The sequence below is a fragment of the Castor canadensis genome, chromosome 10 (genome assembly GCF_047511655.1).
Source record: "Castor canadensis chromosome 10, mCasCan1.hap1v2, whole genome shotgun sequence".
Lineage (NCBI taxonomy): Eukaryota > Metazoa > Chordata > Mammalia > Rodentia > Castoridae > Castor > Castor canadensis.
In genome coordinates, this window is record NC_133395.1 from 87,432,174 (window position 1) to 87,447,848 (window position 15,675).

Genomic DNA, 15,675 nt, shown 5'->3' on the forward strand with positions numbered 1-15,675 from the left:
GGTCCTGTACCCCAGCAGGCCCCACAGCGGGACGCGCCACACCTGGGCTCGCCACAAGGTGGTGCACTGGGTCCAGGGCAAGACGCCAGGGGACAGAGAAGCAGGGAGCCTCAGTCGGGTGCTGCTCCACGTCGCGCTCCGTCGCTCAACCCAAGACAGGGCAGCCAGCGCGCGACCTCTACGGGGATCCCGCCTCCCACGGCAGAGCCTGCGGTCACAGGGACAGAGGGCGCCGGCCGCCAGAGCTCCGGATGCCAGCGGCAGCTCCCCGTCCCGCTCAAAGGGAGGGAGGGCCGCCGCTGGCGCCCAGTCGCCTGTGCCACCCTCCGGGTCTCAAAGCACTCCTCAGTCAGCTCAAGGACCGGGGCCACCTGGCCTTCGGGGTCACATGGGCTTGGGCACGACGGAAGGGACCGCTTGCCCCCGTGGAACAGACATTCTCCCCGTGGACAACCTCAGGTGCCGGGACCCTCTGCTCTGCCTTGGAAAACCCACCTTCTGCAATGTATGCCCAACGCAATCAGGCCGAGCAGATTGACCCCCTCGGCCCGGCCCCAGTGTGTGATGGGGCTCTGTGCGTGAGGGCTTGCTCTTCCCCACCTACACCAGGCACGGCATCTAACACACACACACACACACACACACACCACGCAGAGACACCCAGACCACGCACGCACGCACGGGTCGCACCCTCCTCTCCCCCACCCCACACACGAGCAGCCGAAGGACAAGAGGGTATGGCTGGGGCCTGAGCGGGAACAAGCGAAGCCTTGGTTTGCGGCCCCTTGGCCAACTGCATCAGGATTTTTGTCTGGGCTCGGAGGCCAGAGGATCTCTGCCATTTGCTAGCAGGGCCAGGGATGGCAGGAGGGTGGGTACGGGGCTCAGCCAGGGCCAGTTCTGCTGGCACGATCCTGTAGCACGTGGCCGCGTAGCACGGTGTCGGGTCTGAAGGAGGCCAAGCAGGGGCACAAGACCCAGCAGCGGCACAGGGAAGAGGCCCAGGGCACCCAGGAGCAGACGAGACCCGGGAGTCGTGCGTGCTTGGCGTGGCCGCGGGCCCCGTGACGCCCGAGGACTCGAGTGCTCAGCCCCGTGTAGTGGCCGCGAAGGCCTGCCTGGGAGAAACGCCCCGGGAGGCCGGCAGGAACCCGGGATCGGAAGGGATGTGGAGGGGCCCCGGGTCGGAGGAGATGGCTTTGTCTGTGTTTGGTTTTGTTTCTTCTTCCCAAGATCCCGGGTGTGAAAGGGGCCAGAGGTGAAGTCCTGGGCTGGAAAGCCTCACGATTCAGCCCCGCAGCCCCAGGCCCTGAGTGTGGAGGAGGGCGGAGCGGGTCCGCGAAGGGCGCGGCTGCCGTTTTCCTGATGGGCTGGAGGGGCAGTGGCGCTTTCCGGACGAAGAGGACCGGAAGGGTCCCCGAGACCTCCGCTGGGAGCCACGCACCCACCCAAGGATACGGCTCCAGGAGGCGACGGAGGAGGGCGGCTGCTTGCCCTGGCCCGAGCTGTGCGTCCCCCGCCTTGGCCACAGCAGTGGACATTCCCAGAAGAACAAGCGCCCGAGAGCACTGAGAAATTTTCCCCCGAGAAAACTTGACCCTCGTCCTGGCAGCAGGACACCTCGGGAAGAAAGCCACCCAGCGGCCACCTGGGCGAGACCGGCTGCCCGAGCAGGCGCGCGGGGCCTCTGGCCGCTGGCCCCGGGCTGCCAGCCCCCACCCGGACTCCCAGCCGTGCCAGGAGAGCAGCGTGGAGACGCACGCCGGGGACCTCGGCAGGCTCTTGGGGCTCCCGGAGGCGGCGGCTAGCGTCTACGGCCATACCACCCTGAACGCGCCCGATCTCGTCTGATCTCGGAAGCTAAGCAGGGTCGGGCCTGGTTAGTACTTGGATGGGAGACCGCCTGGGAATACCTGGTGCTGTAGGCTTTTGCTCCTCCCTCCCTCGCTGCTCCTTTTGTCTTCGGGGACTTCGCCACCACCCCCCCACCACCACCACCACCCCCAGCACCACCACCACCACCACCACCACAACGACCCACCGTGACCACGACCCCGACCCCGTCCGGGCCACCCGCCCGACCCACGCACACCGAATCCTCACAGCTACGTCCCCGAATCCTCTCCCCTCCCCACACTCTCCTGGGGCGCGCGCCCGCGACACTGGTCACCAGCGAGGTTGGTCCCAGGCCACGTTGGGGACCGCTCCCCAACTGCCCTCCAGGCGGGCGGGGAGGGACGTGCGGAAGCCATGAGAAAGTGGGTCCTGCACCCCAGCGGGCCCCACAGCGGGACGCGCCACACCTGGGCTCGCCACAAGGTGGTGCACTGGGTCCAGGGCAAGACGCCAGGGGACAGAGAAGCAGGGAGCCTCAGTCGGGTGCTGCTCCACGTCGCGCTCCGTCGCTCAACCCAAGACAGGGCAGCCAGCGCGCGACCTCTACGTGGGATCCCGCCTCCCACGGCAGAGCCTGCGGTCACAGGGACAGAGGGCACAGGCCGCCAGAGCTCCGAATGCCAGCGGCAGCTCCCCGTCCCGCTCAAGGGAGGGAGGGCCGCCGCTGGCACCCAGTCGCCTGTGCCACCCTCCGGGTCTCAAAGCACTCCTCAGTCAGCTCAAGGACCGGGGCCACCTGGCCTTCGGGGTCACATGGGCTTGGGCACGACGGAAGGGACCGCTTGCCCCCGTGGAACAGACATTCTCCCCGTGGACAACCTCAGGTTCCGGGACCCTCTGCTCCGCCTTGGAAAACCCACCTTCTGCAATGTATGCCCAACGCAATCAGGCCGAGCAGATTGACCCCCTCGGCCCGGCCCCAGTGTGTGATGGGGCTCTGTGCGTGAGGGCTTGCTCTTCCCCACCTACACCAGGCACGGCATCTAACACACACACACACACACACACACACACACACACACACACCACGCAGAGACACCCAGACCACGCACGCACGCACGGGGACGCACCCTCCTCTCCCCCACCCCACACACGAGCAGCCGAAGGACAAGAGGGTATGGCTGGGGCCTGAGCGGGAACAAGCGAAGCCTTGGTTTGCGGCCCCTCGGCCAACTGCATCAGGATTTTTGTCTGGGCTCGGAGGCCAGAGGATCTCTGCCATTTGCTAGCAGTGCCAGGGATGGCAGGAGGGTGGGTACGGGGCTCAGTCAGGGCCAGTTCTGCTGGCACGATCCTGTAGCACGTGGCCGCGTAGCACGGGGTCGGGTCTGAAGGAGGCCAAGCAGGGGCACAAGACCCAGCAGCGGCACAGGGAAGAGGCCCAGGGCACCCAGGAGCAGACGAGACCCGGGAGTCGTGCGTGCTTGGCGTGGCCGCGGGCCCCGTGACGCCCGAGGACTCGAGTGCTCAGCCCCGTGTAGTGGCCGCGAAGGCCTGCCTGGGAGAAACGCCCCGGGAGGCCGGCAGGAACCCGGGATCGGAAGGGATGTGGAGGGGCCCCGGGTCGGAGGAGATGGCTTTGGCTGTGTTTGGTTTTGTTTCTTCTTCCCAAGATCCCGGGTGTGAAAGGGGCCAGAGGTGAAGTCCTGGGCTGGAAAGCCTCACGATTCAGCCCCGCAGCCCCAGGCCCTGAGTGTGGAGGAGGGCGGAGCGGGTCGGCGAAGGGCGCGGCTGCCGTTTTCCTGATGGGCTGGAGGGGCAGTGGCGCTTTCCGGACGAAGAGGACCGGAAGGGTCCCCGAGACCTCCGCTGGGAGCCACGCACCCACCCAAGGATACGGCTCCAGGAGGCGACGGAGGAGGGCGGCTGCTTGCCCTGGCCCGAGCTGTGCGTCCCCCGCCTTGGCCACAGCAGTGGACATTCCCAGAAGAACAAGCGCCCGAGAGCCCTGAGAAATTTTCCCCCGAGAAAACTTGACCCTCGTCATGGCAGCAGGACACCTCGGGAAGAAAGCCACCCAGCGGCCACCTGGGCGAGACCGGCTGCCCGAGCAGGCGCGCGGGGCCTCTGGCCGCTGGCCCCGGGCTGCCAGCCCCCACCCGGACTCCCAGCCGTGCCAGGAGAGCAGCGTGGAGACGCACGCCGGGGCCCTCGGCAGGCTCTTGGGGCTCCCGGAGGCGGCGGCTAGCGTCTACGGCCATACCACCCTGAACGCGCCCGATCTCGTCTGATCTCGGAAGCTAAGCAGGGTCGGGCCTGGTTAGTACTTGGATGGGAGACCGCCTGGGAATACCGGGTGCTGTAGGCTTTTGCTCCTCCCTCCCTCGCTGCTCCTTTTGTCTTCGGGGACTTCGCCACCACCCCCCCCACCACCACCACCACCCCCAGCACCACCACCACCACCACCACCACAACGACCCACCGTGACCACGACCCCGACCCCGTCCGGGCCACCCGCCAGACCCACGCACACCGAATCCTCACAGCTACGTCCCCGAATCCTCTCCCCTCCCCACACTCTCCTGGGGTGCGCGCCCGCGACACGGGTCACCAGCGAGGTTGGTCCCAGGCCACGTTGGGGACCGCTCCCCAACTGCCCTCCAGGCGGGCGGGGAGGGACGTGCGGAAGCCATGAGAAAGTGGGTCCTGCACCCCAGCGGGCCCCACAGCGGGACGCGCCACACCTGGGCTCGCCACAAGGTGGTGCACTGGGTCCAGGGCAAGACGCCAGGGGACAGAGAAGCAGGGAGCTTCAGTCGGGTGCTGCTCCACGTCGCGCTCCGTCGCTCAACCCAAGACAGGGCAGCCAGCGCGCGACCTCTACGTGGGATCCCGCCTCCCACGGCAGAGCCTGCGGTCACAGGGACAGAGGGCGCAGGCCGCCAGAGCTCCGGATGCCAGCGGCAGCTCCCCGTCCCGCTCAAAGGGAGGGAGGGCCGCCGCTGGCGCCCAGTCGCCTGTGCCACACTCCGGGTCTCAAAGCACTCCTCAGTCAGCTCAAGGACCGGGGCCACCTGGCCTTCGGGGTCACATGGGCTTGGGCACGACGGAAGGGACCGCTTGCCCCCGTGGAACAGACATTCTCCCCGTGGACAACCTCAGGTGCCGGGACCCTCTGCTCTGCCTTGGAAAACCCACCTTCTGCAATGTATGCCCAACGCAATCAGGCCGAGCAGATTGACCCCCTCGGCCCGGCCCCAGTGTGTGATGGGGCTCTGTGCGTGAGGGCTTGCTCTTCCCCACCTACACCAGGCACGGCATCTAACACACACACACACACACACACACACCACGCAGAGACACCCAGACCACGCACGCACGCACGGGTGGCACCCTCCTCTCCCCCACCCCACACACGAGCAGCCGAAGAACAAGAGGGTATGGCTGGGGCCTGAGCGGGAACAAGCGAAGCCTTGGTTTGCGGCCCCTTGGCCAACTGCATCAGGATTTTTGTCTGGGCTCGGAGGCCAGAGGATCTCTGCCATTTGCTAGCAGGGCCAGGGATGGCAGGAGGGTGGGTACGGGGCTCAGCCAGGGCCAGTTCTGCTGGCACGATCCTGTAGCACGTGGCCGCGTAGCACGGTGTCGGGTCTGAAGGAGGCCAAGCAGGGGCACAAGACCCAGCAGCGGCACAGGGAAGAGGCCCAGGGCACCCAGGAGCAGACGAGACCCGGGAGTCGTGCGTGCTTGGCGTGGCCACGGGCCCCGTGACGCCCGAGGACTCGAGTGCTCAGCCCCGTGTAGTGGCCGCGAAGGCCTGCCTGGGAGAAACGCCCCGGGAGGCCGGCAGGAACCCGGGATCGGAAGGGATGTGGAGGGGCCCCGGGTCGGAGGAGATGGCTTTGGCTGTGTTTGGTTTTGTTTCTTCTTCCCAAGATCCCAGGTGTGAAAGGGGCCAGAGGTGAAGTCCTGGGCTGGAAAGCCTCACGATTCAGCCCCGCAGCCCCAGGCCCTGAGTGTGGAGGAGGGCGGAGCGGGTCGGCGAAGGGCGCGGCTGCCGTTTTCCTGATGGGCTGGAGGGGCAGTGGCGCTTTCCGGACGAAGAGGACCGGAAGGGTCCCCGAGACCTCCGCTGGGAGCCACGCACCCACCCAAGGATACGGCTCCAGGAGGCGACGGAGGAGGGCGGCTGCTTGCCCTGGCCCGAGCTGTGCGTCCCCCGCCTTGGCCACAGCAGTGAACATTCCCAGAAGAACAAGCGCCCGAGAGCACTGAGAAATTTTCCCCCGAGAAAACTTGACCCTCGTCCTGGCATCAGGACACCTCGGGAAGAAAGCCACCCAGCGGCCACCTGGGCGAGACCGGCTGCCCGAGCAGGCGCGCGGGGCCTCTGGCCGCTGGCCCCGGGCTGCCAGCCCCAACCCGGACTCCCAGCCGTGCCAGGAGAGCAGCGTGGAGACGCACGCCGGGGCCCTCGGCAGGCTCTTGGGGCTCCCGGAGGCGGCGGCTAGCGTCTACGGCCATACCACCCTGAACGCGCCCGATCTCGTCTGATCTCGGAAGCTAAGCAGGGTCGGGCCTGGTTAGTACTTGGATGGGAGACCGCCTGGGAATACCGGGTGCTGTAGGCTTTTGCTCCTCCCTCCCTCGCTGCTCCTTTTGTCTTCGGGGACTTCGCCACCACCCCCCCCACCACCACCACCCCCAGCACCACCACCACCACCACCACCACAACGACCCACCGTGACCACGACCCCGACCCCGTCCGGGCCACCCGCCAGACCCACGCACACCGAATCCTCACAGCTACGTCCCCGAATCCTCTCCCCTCCCCACACTCTCCTGGGGCGCGCGCCCGCGACACGGGTCACCAGCGAGGTTGGTCCCAGGCCACGTTGGGGACCGCTCCCCAACTGCCCTCCAGGCGGGCGGGGAGGGACGTGCGGAAGCCATGAGAAAGTGGGTCCTGCACCCCAGCGGGCCCCACAGCGGGACGCGCCACACCTGGGCTCGCCACAAGGTGGTGCATTGGGTCCATTGCAAGACGACAGGGGACAGAGAAGCAGGGAGCCTCAGTCGGGTGCTGCTCCACGTCGTGCTCCGTCGCTCAACCCAAGACAGGGCAGCCAGCGCGCGACCTCTACGTGGGATCCCGCCTCCCACGGCAGAGCCTGCGGTCACAGGGACAGAGGGCGCAGGCCGCCAGAGCTCCGGATGCCAGCGGCAGCTCCCCGTCACGCTCAAAGGGAGGGAGGGCCGCCGCTGGCGCCCAGTCGCCTGTGCCACCCTCCGGGTCTCAAAGCACTCCTCAGTCAGCTCAAGGACCGGGGCCACCTGGCCTTCGGGGTCACATGGGCTTGGGCACGACGGAAGGGACCGCTTGCCCCCGTGCAACAGACATTCTCCCCGTGGACAACCTCAGGTGCCGGGACCCTCTGCTCCGCCTTGGAAAACCCACCTTCTGCAATGTATGCCCAACGCAATCAGGCCGAGCAGATTGACCCCCTCGGCCCGGCCCCAGTGTGTGATGGGGCTCTGTGCGTGAGAGCTTGCTCTTCCCCACCTACACCAGGCACGGCATCTAACACACACACACACACACACACACACCACGCAGAGACACCCAGACCACGCACGCACGCACGGGGACGCACCCTCCTCTCCCGCACCCCACACACGAGCAGCCGAAGGACAAGAGGGTATGGCTGGGGCCTGAGCGGGAACAAGCGAAGCCTTGGTTTGCGGCCCCTCGGCCAACTGCATCAGGATTTTTGTCTGGGCTCGGAGGCCAGAGGATCTCTGCCATTTGCTAGCAGGGCCAGGGATGGCAGGAGGGTGGGTACGGGGCTCAGCCAGGGCCAGTTCTGCTGGCACGATCCTGTAGCACGTGGCCGCGTAGCACGGGGCCGGGTCTGAAGGAGGCCAAGCAGGGGCACAAGACCCAGCAGCGGCACAGGGAAGAGGCCCAGGGCACCCAGGAGTTGACGAGACCCGGGAGTCGTGCGTGCTTGGCGTGGCCGCGGGCCCCGTGACGCCCGAGGACTCGAGTGCTCAGCCCCGTGTAGTGGCCGCGAAGGCCTGCCTGGGAGAAACGCCCCGGGAGGCCGGCAGGAACCCGGGATCGGAAGGGATGTGGAGGGGCCCCGGGTCGGAGGAGATGGCTTTGGCTGTGTTTGGTTTTGTTTCTTCTTCCCAAGATCCCGGGTGTGAAAGGGGCCAGAGGTGAAGTCCTGGGCTGGAAAGCCTCACGATTCAGCCCCGCAGCCCCAGGCCCTGAGTGTGGAGGAGGGCGGAGCGGGTCGGCGAAGGGCGCGGCTGCCGTTTTCCTGATGGGCTGGAGGGGCAGTGGCGCTTTCCGGACGAAGAGGACCGGAAGGGTCCCCGAGACCTCCGCTGGGAGCCACGCACCCACCCAAGGATACGGCTCCAGGAGGCGACGGAGGAGGGCGGCTGCTTGCCCTGGCCCGAGCTGTGCGTCCCCCGCCTTGGCCACAGCAGTGGACATTCCCAGAAGAACAAGCGCCCGAGAGCACTGAGAAATTTTCCCCCGAGAAAACTTGACCCTCGTCCTGGCAGCAGGACACCTCGGGAAGAAAGCCACCCAGCGGCCACCTGGGCGAGTCCGGCTGCCCGAGCAGGCACGCGGGGCCTCTGGCCACTCGTCCCGGGCTGCCAGCCCCCACCCGGACTCCCAGCCGTGCCAGGAGAGCAGCGTGGAGACGCAAGCCGGGGCCCTCGGCAGGCTCTTGGGGCTCCCGGAGGCGGCGGCTAGCGTCTACGGCCATACCACCCTGAACGCGCCCGATCTCGTCCGATCTCGGAAGCTAAGCAGGGTCGGGCCTGGTTAGTACTTGGATGGGAGACCGCCTGGGAATACCGGGTGCTGTAGGCTTTTGCTCCTCCCTCCCTCGCTGCTCCTTTTGTCTTCGGGGACTTCGCCACCACCCCCCCCACCACCACCACCACCCCCAGCACCACCACCACCACCACCACCACAACGACCCACCGTGACCACGACCCCGACCCCGTCCGGGCCACCCGCCAGACCCACGCACACCGAATCCTCACAGCTACGTCCCCGAATCCTCTCCCCTCCCCACACTCTCCTGGGGCGCGCGCCCGCGACACGGGTCACCAGCGAGGTTGGTCCCAGGCCACGTTGGGGACCGCTCCCCAACTGCCCTCCAGGCGGGCGGGGAGGGACGTGCGGAAGCCATGAGAAAGTGGGTCCTGCACCCCAGCGGGCCCCACAGCGGGACGCGCCACACCTGGGCTCGCCACAAGGTGGTGCACTGGGTCCAGGGCAAGACGCCAGGGGACAGAGAAGCAGGGAGCCTCAGTCGGGTGCTGCTCCACGTCGCGCTCCATCGCTCAACCCAAGACAGGGCAGCCAGCGCGCGACCTCTACGTGGGATCCCGCCTCCCACGGCAGAGCCTGCGGTCACAGGGACAGAGGGCGCAGGCCGCCAGAGCTCCGGATGCCAGCGGCAGCTCCCCGTCCCGCTCAAAGGGAGGGAGGGCCGCCGCTGGCGCCCAGTCGCCTGTGCCACCCTCCGGGTCTCAAAGCACTCCTCAGTCAGCTCAAGGACCGGGGCCACCTGGCCTTCGGGGTCACATGGGCTTGGGCACGACGGAAGGGACCGCTTGCCCCCGTGGAACAGACATTCTCCCCGTGGACAACCTCAGGTGCCGGGACCCTCTGCTCCGCCTTGGAAAACCCACCTTCTGCAATGTATGCCCAACGCAATCAGGCCGAGCAGATTGACCCCCTCGGCCCGGCCCCAGTGTGTGATGGGGCTCTGTGCGTGAGGGCTTGCTCTTCCCCACCTACACCAGGCACGGCATCTAACACACACACACACACACACACACACACACACACACACCACGCAGAGACACCCAGACCACGCACGCACGCACGGGGACGCACCCTCCTCTCCCCCACCCCACACACGAGCAGCCGAAGGACAAGAGGGTATGGCTGGGGCCTGAGCGGGAACAAGCGAAGCCTTGGTTTGCGGCCCCTCGGCCAACTGCATCAGGATTTTTGTCTGGGCTCGGAGGCCAGAGGATCTCTGCCATTTGCTAGCAGGGCCAGGGATGGCAGGAGGGTGGGTACGGGGCTCAGCCAGGGCCAGTTCTGCTGGCACGATCCTGTAGCACATGGCCGCGTAGCACGGGGTCGGGACTGAAGGAGGCCAAGCAGGTGCACAAGACCCAGCAGCGGCACAGGGAAGAGGCCCAGGGCACCCAGGAGCAGACGAGACCCGGGAGTCGTGCGTGCTTGGCGTGGCCGCGGGCCCCGTGACGCCCGAGGACTCGAGTGCTCAGCCCCGTGTAGTGGCCGCGAAGGCCTGCCTGGGAGAAACGCCCCGGGAGGCCGGCAGGAACCCGGGATCGGAAGGGATGTGGAGGGGCCCCGGGTCGGAGGAGATGGCTTTGGCTGTGTTTGGTTTTGTTTCTTCTTCCCAAGATCCCGGGTGTGAAAGGGGCCAGAGGTGAAGTCCTGGGCTGGAAAGCCTCACGATTCAGCCCCACAGCCCCAGGCCCTGAGTGTGGAGGAGGGCGGAGCGGGTCGGCGAAGGGCGCGGCTGCCGTTTTCCTGATGGGCTGGAGGGGCAGTGGCGCTTTCCGGACGAAGAGGACCGGAAGGGTCCCCGAGACCTCCGCTGGGAGCCACGCACCCACCCAAGGATACGGCTCCAGGAGGCGACGGAGGAGGGCGGCTGCTTGCCCTGGCCCGAGCTGTGCGTCCCCCGCCTTGGCCACAGCAGTGGACATTCCCAGAAGAACAAGCGCCCGAGAGCCCTGAGAAATTTTCCCCCGAGAAAACTTGACCCTCGTCATGGCAGCAGGACACCTCGGGAAGAAAGCCACCCAGCGGCCACCTGGGCGAGACCGGCTGCCCGAGCAGGCGCGCGGGGCCTCTGGCCGCTGGCCCCGGGCTGCCAGCCCCCACCCGGACTCCCAGCCGTGCCAGGAGAGCAGCGTGGAGACGCACGCCGGGGCCCTCGGCAGGCTCTTGGGGCTCCCGGAGGCGGCGGCTAGCGTCTACGGCCATACCACCCTGAACGCGCCCGATCTCGTCTGATCTCGGAAGCTAAGCAGGGTCGGGCCTGGTTAGTACTTGGATGGGAGACCGCCTGGGAATACCGGGTGCTGTAGGCTTTTGCTCCTCCCTCCCTCGCTGCTCCTTTTGTCTTCGGGGACTTCGCCACCACCCCCCCCCCACCACCACCACCCCCAGCACCACCACCACCACCACCACCACAACGACCCACCGTGACCACGACCCCGACCCCGTCCGGGCCACCCGCCAGACCCACGCACACCGAATCCTCACAGCTACGTCCCCGAATCCTCTCCCCTCCCCACACTCTCCTGTGGCACGCGCCCGCGACACGGGTCACCAGCGAGGTTGGTCCCAGGCCACGTTGGGGACCGCTCCCCAACTGCCCTCCAGGCGGGCGGGGAGGGACGTGCGGAAGCCATGAGAAAGTGGGTCCTGCACCCCAGCGGGCCCCACAGCGGGACGCGCCACACCTGGGCTCGCCACAAGGTGGTGCACTGGGTCCAGGGCAAGACGCCAGGGGACAGAGAAGCAGGGAGCCTCAGTCGGGTGCTGCTCCACGTCGCGCTCCGTCGCTCAACCCAAGACAGGGCAGCCAGCGCGCGACCTCTACGTGGGATCCCGCCTCCCACGGCAGAGCCTGCGGTCACAGGGACAGAGGGCGCAGGCCGCCAGAGCTCCAGATGCCAGCGGCAGCTCCCCGTCCCGCTCAAAGGGAGGGAGGGCCGCCGCTGGCGCCCAGTCGCCTGTGCCACCCTCCGGGTCTCAAAGCACTCCTCAGTCAGCTCAAGGACCGGGGCCACCTGGCCTTCGGTGTCACATGGGCTTGGGCACGACGGAAGGGACCGCTTGCCCCCGTGGAACAGACATTCTCCCCGTGGACAACCTCAGGTGCCGGGACCCTCTGCTCCGCCTTGGAAAACCCACCTTCTGCAATGTATGCCCAACGCAATCAGGCCGAGCAGATTGACCCCCTCGGCCCGGCCCCAGTGTGTGATGGGGCTCTGTGCGTGAGGGCTTGCTCTTCCCCACCTACACCAGGCACGGCATCTAACACACACACACACACACACACACACCACGCAGAGACACCCAGACCACGCACGCACGCACGGGGACGCACCCTCCTCTCCCCCACCCCACACACGAGCAGCCGAAGGACAAGAGGGTATGGCTGGGGCCTGAGCGGGAACAAGCGAAGCCTTGGTTTGCGGCCCCTCGGCCAACTGCATCAGGATTTTTGTCTGGGCTCGGAGGCCAGAGGATCTCTGCCATTTGCTAGCAGGGCCAGGGATGGCAGGAGGGTGGGTACGGGGCTCAGCCAGGGCCAGTTCTGCTGGCACGATCCTGTAGCACGTGGCCGCGTAGCACGGGGCCGGGTCTGAAGGAGGCCAAGCAGGGGCACAAGACCCAGCAGCGGCACAGGGAAGAGGCCCAGGGCACCCAGGAGCAGACGAGACCCGGGAGTCGTGCGTGCTTGGCGTGGCCGCGGGCCCCGTGACGCCCGAGGACTCGAGTGCTCAGCCCCGTGTAGTGGCCGCGAAGGCCTGCCTGGGAGAAACGCCCCGGGAGGCCGGCAGGAACCCGGGATCGGAAGGGATGTGGAGGGGCCCCGGGTCGGAGGAGATGGCTTTGGCTGTGTTTGGTTTTGTTTCTTCTTCCCAAGATCCCGGGTGTGAAAGGGGCCAGAGGTGAAGTCCTGGGCTGGAAAGCCTCACGATTCAGCCCCGCAGCCCCAGGCCCTGAGTGTGGAGGAGGGCGGAGCGGGTCGGCGAAGGGCGCGGCTGCCGTTTTCCTGATGGGCTGGAGGGGCAGTGGCGCTTTCCGGACGAAGAGGACCGGAAGGGTCCCCGAGACCTCCGCTGGGAGCCACGCACCCACCCAAGGATACGGCTCCAGGAGGCGACGGAGGAGGGCGGCTGCTTGCCCTGGCCCGAGCTGTGCGTCCCCCGCCTTGGCCACAGCAGTGGACATTCCCAGAAGAACAAGCGCCCGAGAGCACTGAGAAATTTTCCCCCGAGAAAACTTGACCCTCGTCCTGGCAGCAGGACACCTCGGGAAGAAAGCCACCCAGCGGCCACCTGGGCGAGACCGGCTGCCCGAGCAGGCGCGCGGTGCCTCTGGCCGCTGGCCCCGGGCTGCCAGCCCCCACCCGGACTCCCAGCCGTGCCAGGAGAGCAGCGTGGAGACGCACGCCGGGGCCCTCGGCAGGCTCTTGGGGCTCCCGGAGGCGGCGGCTAGCATCTACGGCCATACCACCCAGAACGCGCCCGATCTCGTCTGATCTCGGAAGCTAAGCAGGGTCGGGCCTGGTTAGTACTTGGATGGGAGACCGCCTGGGAATACCGGGTGCTGTAGGCTTTTGCTCCTCCCTCCCTCGCTGCTCCTTTTGTCTTCGGGGACTTCGCCACCACCCCCCCCACCACCACCACCACCCCCAGCACCACCACCACCACCACCACCACAACGACCCACCGTGACCACGACCCCAACCCCGTCCGGGCCACCCGCCAGACCCACGCACACCGAATCCTCACAGCTACGTCCCCGAATCCTCTCCCCTCCCCACACTCTCCTGGGGCGCGCGCCCGCGACACGGGTCACCAGCGAGGTTGGTCCCAGGCCACGTTGGGGACCGCTCCCCAACTGCCCTCCAGGCGGGCGGGGAGGGACGTGCGGAAGCCATGAGAAAGTGGGTCCTGCACCCCAGCGGGCCCCACAGCGGGACGCGCCACACCTGGGCTCGCCACAAGGTGTTTCACTGGGTCCAGGGCAAGACGCCAGGGGACAGAGAAGCAGGGAGCCTCAGTCGGGTGCTGCTCCACGTCGCGCTCCGTCGCTCAACCCAAGACAGGGCAGCCAGCGTGCGACCTCTACGTGGGATCCCGCCTCCCACGGCAGAGCCTGCGGTCACAGGGACAGAGGGCGCAGGCCGCCAGAGCTCGGGATGCCAGCGTCAGCTTCCCGTCCCGCTCAAAGGGAGGGAGGGCCGCCGCTGGCGCCCAGTCGCCTGTGCCACCCTCCGGGTCTCAAAGCACTCCTCAGTCAGCTCAAGGACTGGGGCCACCTGGCCTCCGGGGTCACATGGGCTTGGGCACGACGGAAGGGACCGCTTGCCCCCGTGGAACAGACATTCTCCCCGTGGACAACCTCAGGTGCCGGGACCCTCTGCTCCGCCTTGGAAAACCCACCTTCTGCAATGTATGCCCAACGCAATCAGGCCGAGCAGATTGACCCCCTCGGCCCGGCCCCAGTGTGTGATGGGGCTCTGTGCGTGAGGGCTTGCTCTTCCCCACCTACACCAGGCACGGCATCTAACACACACACACACACACACACACACACACACACACCACGCAGAGACACCCAGACCACGCACGCACGCACGGGGACGCACCCTCCTCTCCCCCAGCCCACACACGAGCAGCCGAAGGACAAGAGGGTATGGCTGGGGCCTGAGCGGGAACAAGCGAAGCCTTGGTTTGCGGCCCCTCGGCCAACTGCATCAGGATTTTTGTCTGGGCTCGGAGGCCAGAGGATCTCTGCCATTTGCTAGCAGGGCCAGGGATGGCAGGAGGGTGGGTACGGGGCTCAGCCAGGGCCAGTTCTGCTGGCACGATCCTGTAGCACATGGCCGCGTAGCACGGGGTCGTGTCTGAAGGAGGCCAAGCAGGGGCACAAGACCCAGCTGCGGCACAGGGAAGAGGCCCAGGGCACCCAGGAGCAGACGAGACCCGGGAGTCGTGCGTGCTTGGCGTGGCCGCGGGCCCCGTGACGCCCGAGGACTCGAGTGCTCAGCCCCGTGTAGTGGCCGCGAAGGCCTGCCTGGGAGAAACGCCCCGGGAGGCCGGCAGGAACCCGGGATCGGAAGGGATGTGGAGGGGCCCCGGGTCGGAGGAGATGGCTTTGGCTGTGTTTGGTTTTGTTTCTTCTTCCCAAGATCCCGGGTGTGAAAGGGGCCAGAGGTGAAGTCCTGGGCTGGAAAGCCTCACCATTCAGCCCCGCAGCCCCAGGCCCTGAGTGTGGAGGAGGGCGGAGCGGGTCGGCGAAGGGCGCGGCTGCCGTTTTCCTGATGGGCTGGAGGGGCAGTGGCGCTTTCCGGACGAAGAGGACCGGAAGGGTCCCCGAGACCTCCGCTGGGAGCCACGCACCCACCCAAGGATACGGCTCCAGGAGGCGACGGAGGAGGGCGGCTGCTTGCCCTGGCCCGAGCTGTGCGTCCCCCGCCTTGGCCACAGCAGTGGACATTCCCAGAAGAACAAGCGCCCGAGAGCACTGAGAAATTTTCCCCCGAGAAAACTTGACCCTCGTCCTGGCAGCAGGACACCTCGGGAAGAAAGCCACCCAGCGGCCACCTGGGCGAGACCGGCTGCCCAGGCACGCGCGCGGTGCCTCTGGCCGCTGGCCCCGGGCTGCCAGCCCCCACCCGGACTCCCAGCCGTGCCAGGAGAGCAGCGTGGAGACGCACGCCGGGGCCCTCGGCAGGCTCTTGGGGCTCCCGGAGGCGGCGGCTAGCGTCTACGGCCATACCACCCTGAACGCGCCCGATCTCGTCTGATCTCGGAAGCTAAGCAGGGTCGGGCCTGGTTAGTACTTGGATGGGAGACCGCCTGGGAATACCGGGTGCTGTAGGCTTTTGCTCCTCCCTCCCTCGCTGCTCCTTTTGTCTTCGGGGACTTCGCCACCACCCCCCCCACCACCACCACCACCCCCAGCACCACCACCACCACCACCACCACAACGACCCACCGTGACCACGACCCCGACCC

The 15,675-nt window shown here is 67.4% G+C and overlaps 7 non-coding genes across 7 annotated transcripts; all 7 read left to right on the forward strand.

Annotated features, from left to right (window-relative positions):
- Positions 1-1,809: 1,809 nt before the first annotated feature.
- Positions 1,810-1,928, forward strand: LOC141413390 (5S ribosomal RNA). The gene has a single exon (XR_012438182.1). It is a non-coding gene; the product is annotated as a 5S ribosomal RNA (ribosomal RNA).
- Positions 1,929-4,085: 2,157 nt separating this feature from the next.
- On the forward strand, positions 4,086-4,204 carry LOC141413543 (5S ribosomal RNA). The gene has a single exon (XR_012438334.1). It is a non-coding gene; the product is annotated as a 5S ribosomal RNA (ribosomal RNA).
- A 2,144-nt stretch (positions 4,205-6,348) lies between these two features.
- Positions 6,349-6,467, forward strand: LOC141413544 (5S ribosomal RNA). The gene has a single exon (XR_012438335.1). It is a non-coding gene; the product is annotated as a 5S ribosomal RNA (ribosomal RNA).
- A 2,142-nt stretch (positions 6,468-8,609) lies between these two features.
- LOC141413401 (5S ribosomal RNA) lies at positions 8,610-8,728 on the forward strand. The gene has a single exon (XR_012438193.1). It is a non-coding gene; the product is annotated as a 5S ribosomal RNA (ribosomal RNA).
- Positions 8,729-10,885: 2,157 nt separating this feature from the next.
- LOC141413545 (5S ribosomal RNA) lies at positions 10,886-11,004 on the forward strand. The gene has a single exon (XR_012438336.1). It is a non-coding gene; the product is annotated as a 5S ribosomal RNA (ribosomal RNA).
- Positions 11,005-13,148: 2,144 nt separating this feature from the next.
- Positions 13,149-13,267, forward strand: LOC141412874 (5S ribosomal RNA). Its single transcript, XR_012437716.1, has one exon. It is a non-coding gene; the product is annotated as a 5S ribosomal RNA (ribosomal RNA).
- A 2,155-nt stretch (positions 13,268-15,422) lies between these two features.
- LOC141413546 (5S ribosomal RNA) lies at positions 15,423-15,541 on the forward strand. Its single transcript, XR_012438337.1, has one exon. It is a non-coding gene; the product is annotated as a 5S ribosomal RNA (ribosomal RNA).
- The last annotated feature ends 134 nt before the right edge of the window (positions 15,542-15,675 follow it).